Below are 6,000 nucleotides of genomic sequence, written 5' to 3' on the forward strand. Positions count from 1 at the left end.
TTTTTTGCCCTTTTCTGTATTCTTCAGAGGAGAACTTTTTCCCAGAGCTTCTTCTGAAACCAGAAACCCAGCCCCACGTTCCTTTCTTCATTCCTCTTCCATCAAGCACACCAGCTGCCTGAATCCTTCTCTTGCCAAGTCCTCTGGCCACCACATCAGGTACTGCTGCCCTGACCTGGACAGTCGGTCCAAGAAACCTACTGGTGGTGGCATGGCAGCTCCAAGCCCTGTCCTGCTCTGGCAGGTGTTACTCATGCCAGCAGCTGCAGACAAACTCCAGAGCTCAGCCTCTGCCCCCTTCACACATGCCACAGGGGCAGAAAGCTGCAGGTTGGACATTGGCTATTTAGGCCTGGGACAGAGCACTGTAGGAGGCTGCAGGTGATCAAAAGGCGGGYTGTGGGCCCTCAGTTATCTAGCTGCAGAAGGAAGATCATTATTTCTTGTGGAGTAGAGCTTTCTCTTCAGTGGTAGGTGAAGACACTGAACTGAGTTGCCCGATGGGGCAAAGCTGGCACAACTCCATGTCCCCAGGTCCAGCCCATAGCAAGGCTGAGGATGTATTCCCAGTAGGCAAACAAACACACATATACACTTGGCTTCACTCACTCCTCTCTCCCCAGTTGCTGGGGCACACAGTCCCCTACGGCCCCCAGTCTGACTCCGGTTGCTGGGACTCAGATTCTGCACACACATGCATGTATGCAAAATAGAATCCCTCACCCAGCAAAATAATTAGAAAGGAGTTGAATAAGAAGACAGGACAGACTGCGCTGACCAGCCACAGGGCATGGCCAGACAAGTGTGCTGACCAGCCCTGTTTACACGTGACCGGCCCCTTTTTATTCTGTTAATCTCTCTAGTTTCTCACATTGGTTTCTTCCCAAATCACCTAGATCCTTCCCTTTTCCTGCCTTTGGCTCCTCACCTAAACATCCCCAAATAAACCTTGTGCAACCCCCAAATGCTCTTCCCTTGCATCCCACACTGTGTCCCATTCCCCCAGGCAGCGACCCCCTCAGTCCAAAAGGTGCTCCAGAGAGCTGCCCCTGTTGGCTCACCTTGCCGGGTCTCACACCTGGACTGTGGTGCTGATGCTGCCCTGGGACAGCCCTGGAGGCGCCGGACAGGGTGTCTGTTCCTCTGAGCAGGCGATTTGGGTGCCTCCCCCCGCCCGCACCGTTGTGCCTCTGCACTCTTCTGTGCTTGTGGCAATGAGCCCTGGAAGGGCTGATGGTTCTCCTGCAATGGGCCGGGGAGTAGCCAGGCAGGGTGTTATTCAGGTTCCCCCACCTGCCACTGTTCCTCTGCGCTCCTTCGTGCTTGTGGAGACGAGCTTTTTATCGCGTAACCTGACATTCAGGATGGGATAGTGAGACATGAAAYACAACAGGGAGCCACCCCAGCTGGTGGGCAAGTCTCTAGGGAAGATGCCGTTGTTTAGATAAATCACAAAGGAGGGATCCTGGCAGAACAAAATTTACGCTGCTGGACTAAGAGCAGGGGGGTGATCACAGGGCAAAAGTGAGTTTGTGCAGATAACCAGCTTGTTTATGCTCGGCATTTAGTGGGAAGGTGAAATGAATGAAACTTGTAGACACTGGTGCAGGAAAAAAGCCCTACTGGGGCTCTGAAACCCTATCAGGGCACTGAAACCCTATCAGGGCACTGAAACAATACTGGGTACTAAAATTTGGGGGAAAGAGTAGGAAATGAATAAAACCCATATGTCTGTACGCCAAGAGGCCTGTTGCTCTCTGCTGCACTTTCCTGTTGTAGAAAATGGCATAGGACTGAAATGACCTCACATGTTAGCTTTTAGTGCCTTGAGTTCTGCAGGTACTTTGCAGACCCTACGCTGTCCCATGTTACCTACTGCTGTTTGCACAAGGTCTAAGCCTTCAAGCAGCCCCCATGCTCTTACACAAGCCCTTTCTTTGACCCAGTGAGTCAAAGTCCAGTGGATCGGACTATCCCATGGACGCTCGGAGTGAATGCAAAACTCGGCACCTATCCAGGGTGCAGGCGGTGCGTGTGTGTGTGCACGTCTTGTGTGTTGGGGCACAACCATCCTCCCGCTGCAGGATCACCAGGGCTAGGGACATTTTCCCCTTTGGCCAAGTTATGTTTTGGTGTTATATTCTACCCCCGTGCATGGTGCACCTCTTTCTCTCTGAAGCGTCTGGTGCCGGTTGCYATTGGAGACAAGATACTGGAGTCGGCAGAGTAAAGGTCTGATCCAGTTTGGCAATCACTGTGCTGTTTTTTCAGACAAATCCAACGCTGTGTTTGACTGGCCAACTGTATCTGACGAGGCTGCACAGGAGAAGTGAGAACTAAATTTAAGCCAAGCTGTCATGTGCTCCAGTGATTGATTAATTACACAATGAAATAAAAGCGGAATTTAGGCAAAATAAAGGAAGGAAAAAAATGAAACCTTCTCTCCGTTTTACAAAGGAAATATTGCCACAGGTTTTATTAAAGATGCCACAGTTAATTACATCAGGAGGCTTCAGGACACTGTGTTGCTTGTTGTTCGGAGTGCGCACAATACGGGAGAGCTGGACGATGCGACATGGAGAGATAAGGGAACAGGGAGCCCAAACAGTTATTTGTTCAGGTGAGTTCGTGATTGTTCTTGAGATCTGCAAACACTGTARGTGTCAGCTGAATCTGAGCGAGATCTGTGCTGCCTCGCCACACTGTAGATTATTTTCATTAATTAGGAAACAACACTCATAGTAAGGCAAATGTGATAAAGCAGAATTAAGTGTTTAAATGACAAGTGATTTTCCATGCTATTCCCCCCCCCCAGCGCCTTTTTCCTCTAATTGCTTTTGAGCATCTGATGAGGAAGGAAAGCTTTTTCCTTGTCAGCCCCCATCTCCTAGTGCTCATTGTGCAGCCCAAGCCCTCGTCTTCCCGTCCTGCTGCCTTGAAATAATTGCCGTGTCTGTGGCCGCTTCCACATCTGTGACATTCAGCTAATAAGGGCTCGAAATGAGAAAATGGCTGAAGCACAAATGGGCCAGGCATTGATTTCTAGCCCTGCTAGATCACAGTGACCTGACCTCCTGTCTGTCATACAATGCGCAAACGAGGTTGGGGGTGGCTGTAAGTGGCATCTCTGCCAGAAATGTGGAATATCTTGGTCGAGCTGCCTGATGTCTGACAGTGTGGTGGTATCTGCTCGAAAGAGATGGATTTCCTCATAGCGGAGACTGAGTTGCCTTTTTTCCCCTCCTTGTGCTGTGGGAGGGATACAACACCTCCAGGTCTTCCTACCGTGGGGGGCTACAAGGGGCGCTACAAGAACCTTGGGATCTAGCCCGCACTGGTCTCCCCCACTCACCCTCCAAGTCTCACTCCCTTCACCCTGATTGTAACTTCCCATCACAAAATTACAACCTCTGCCTAAGGTGACTTAGAACGGGTTAGGTGACATGCCCAAGGTCTCACAGCACATCGGTGGCGGAGGAGAAAAGCATCCTGGTGGCTGGTTTAAGTCAACGCAGCTCTGCTGACTTTAGTGATGCTTTAGTGCTGCTTTGCACTGGCTGAAGTCTGTCTTGGAAGCTGCAGGGGGGCTATTTCCCACCCTTTGACTTGCACATCTATACCCGGCCTGTCTTCTGAGAAAGCCTTGTTTCCCAGACCTGCCCTGGTCAATGCAGATGTTTATTTTTCATCCCATAACTACAGCACAAAATAGAAGGATGTCCCAACTACTCCAGTCCCTCAGCYACAGGAGCAGGACAGGCAACCTTTCCCTGCAGCTGGCCCAAATAACTGGCTGACCAGATGATGTTACTGCCATGAGTGACCTCTGCTCTTCCCAGCAAGGCGGTCCTGAGATCCCAGCACCAACCCAGCAACTGCTTCACAGCCTCCTTCTTCCATTTGATGTGCCCTGCAGTCCACTGGCCCGTGCCACAGCAGCAGCAGACCTGCCTTTCACAGGCTCAGCTGATGCTGGGAGAGTTTTGGAGGCCTTCCCCAGGGAWTCCACCCCAATGCTCTGCTGGCCTCTAGGTGGAAAGGAGCTCCTCATCTCTAGAGTGAAACTTCTTTGTTCTTATTTATGCCTCTTTTTAGTCAGCTACGTCCTAATCCATCCCCGTGTTTTGGAGGCTCAATGGTCTTAGACTACAAGAGCAGCTTGTAATGTGCTTCCTTTTGATGACTTGCAGACCTTCCCTGTACCCTCTACTGCTTAATGGAGCAGCTTCTCCTCTGCCTTTATAACACACCAGCTGTGATGCAACACTTACTCTCCTGGCCTCATCCTTCCTCCAGAACCAACCCCTAAGGTCCTCCCTGTCCCAGAAACACATGCAATAAAGTTGCAGCAATGTGATTGCTACTTGCCCTCTAATGTCTTTCAATCCCATCGTACCACTGAGGGGGAGCCATACATTTATCCCCAAGGCTGATGTGCAAGGACTCCCTCATTGCTGGCCTTTGGTCAGTATCTTCCAAGTGCAGCCCATAAAAGCAGAGCCTGGGCATGAGCCTGGCGTTTGCTGGTGCCTCAGTTTCCCTTTTTGGAGGGCAGAGTGGGGCAACTCACCTGTGAGCTCGAGGCACTGTGAGACTGTAGGCAGAGAGAGCAGGGAAGGGGAAACCTTTACTTTAAAAACACCTGCAGTGGAGCTAGGCTCCCTGGTGATGAGAGGAGCTTATATTCAGTGGAGGGATTTCGAGGGCGTGATTCATCTGCCCTAAGGCTGCCTTAGGCTGAGATGAATCATGCCCTGGACTCCACTGACCCTGTTTCTACTTGCTRCCTAGGAAGACCAGCTCAGACACAGGTGTGCACACGTTGTCATGTAAATCCTGCTCTCAGCCAGCTGCCTGAGGGACTGAACCTTGATGTACCAGCTCCCCTCTTCTCCTGACTCCTGCCCACCCTATTCCTCACTGTGATTCATCAGTGGAGACTAAAGGAAAGAGGCAGGTGAGAATTACCCGCCGGGAGGTCAAGGAAGTGTTATCCCTCCTCCAATGCTGCCCATGTCACAAGATGCAGGGCTTGGAGCACCCCCAGTGCACCCTGCTGCACACAGCCCTGAGAGCTGCAGACAGCTCTGGGAGAGACGCTAATAAATGCATAATCAAATTCCTTCRGCTGTCTGGAAGGAGAGCTTGTTGCACCAATCTTTCTCTTTCCTTGCCTTATGCTATAAGAATATTTCTCCCTTCCTTGCACTGTTTTCCTCCAGGTAGTAATAATACAGCCTGAGAGGGAACATCACCCTTTCCCCCATACCATGGAAAAACGTAACCCAGTACTGAATTATTTAGCCCAGTCCATGCTTAGACGATGGGGCCCCTTGGCATAGGGCAGTTATTTCTTCTTCGTTTGGTTGCAATTCCCTTTCATCTCTCTGACCCACTTTGTCACTTCTCCCCAAACTCATTCACTCCCTCTCACTCGAACAGCCAGGATTTCTATACATAAATTCTGCAAGACTTAATAAGAGTGATAAAGACAATTTTAGAGGGCGTATGTTTTGTGCGTGAAATATTCGCAAGTTCAAAGTGCTTTTTTTAAGCTACAGAGTAGAGGACTAATGAGCTGGTGAAGGGCAGTATCCAAGAAAAACCTTTCATGAGCTTTTGTGATGTCTTTAAAAGCCGAGACCAGTTCACAAATTTGCTTTTTTAAGGATATGAAAGGTGAGTGGAATGAAAAGTCTTTGGCTCTTGCATTCTCCTTCTAATCTAATCACTCTAATGCTTAGGATGTGCTTTTAGATAGTACAGCAGAAAAGCTTTTGGACTCAAGCTAAGCATTCTTAAAAAACAAACTTACAGAGGAAGAAAAGGGGTCTTGCGGGCTTACAGCAAGACGTGGAAGCTAGTGTCTCAATAAAAGTGTTTGGGAGCCCTTCAGGTCAAGGATGTTTAGGACCAGTAATTCATATGCTCCTAGTGACTCAGCTGTCACCCTGTAAGGAGATACCCAGAGTGCACATTTGTACTTACGAATCTCCAAGG

Source organism: Apteryx rowi, unplaced genomic scaffold, assembly GCF_003343035.1.
Source record: "Apteryx rowi isolate R43461 unplaced genomic scaffold, aptRow1 scaffold_109, whole genome shotgun sequence".
NCBI lineage: Eukaryota > Metazoa > Chordata > Aves > Apterygiformes > Apterygidae > Apteryx > Apteryx rowi.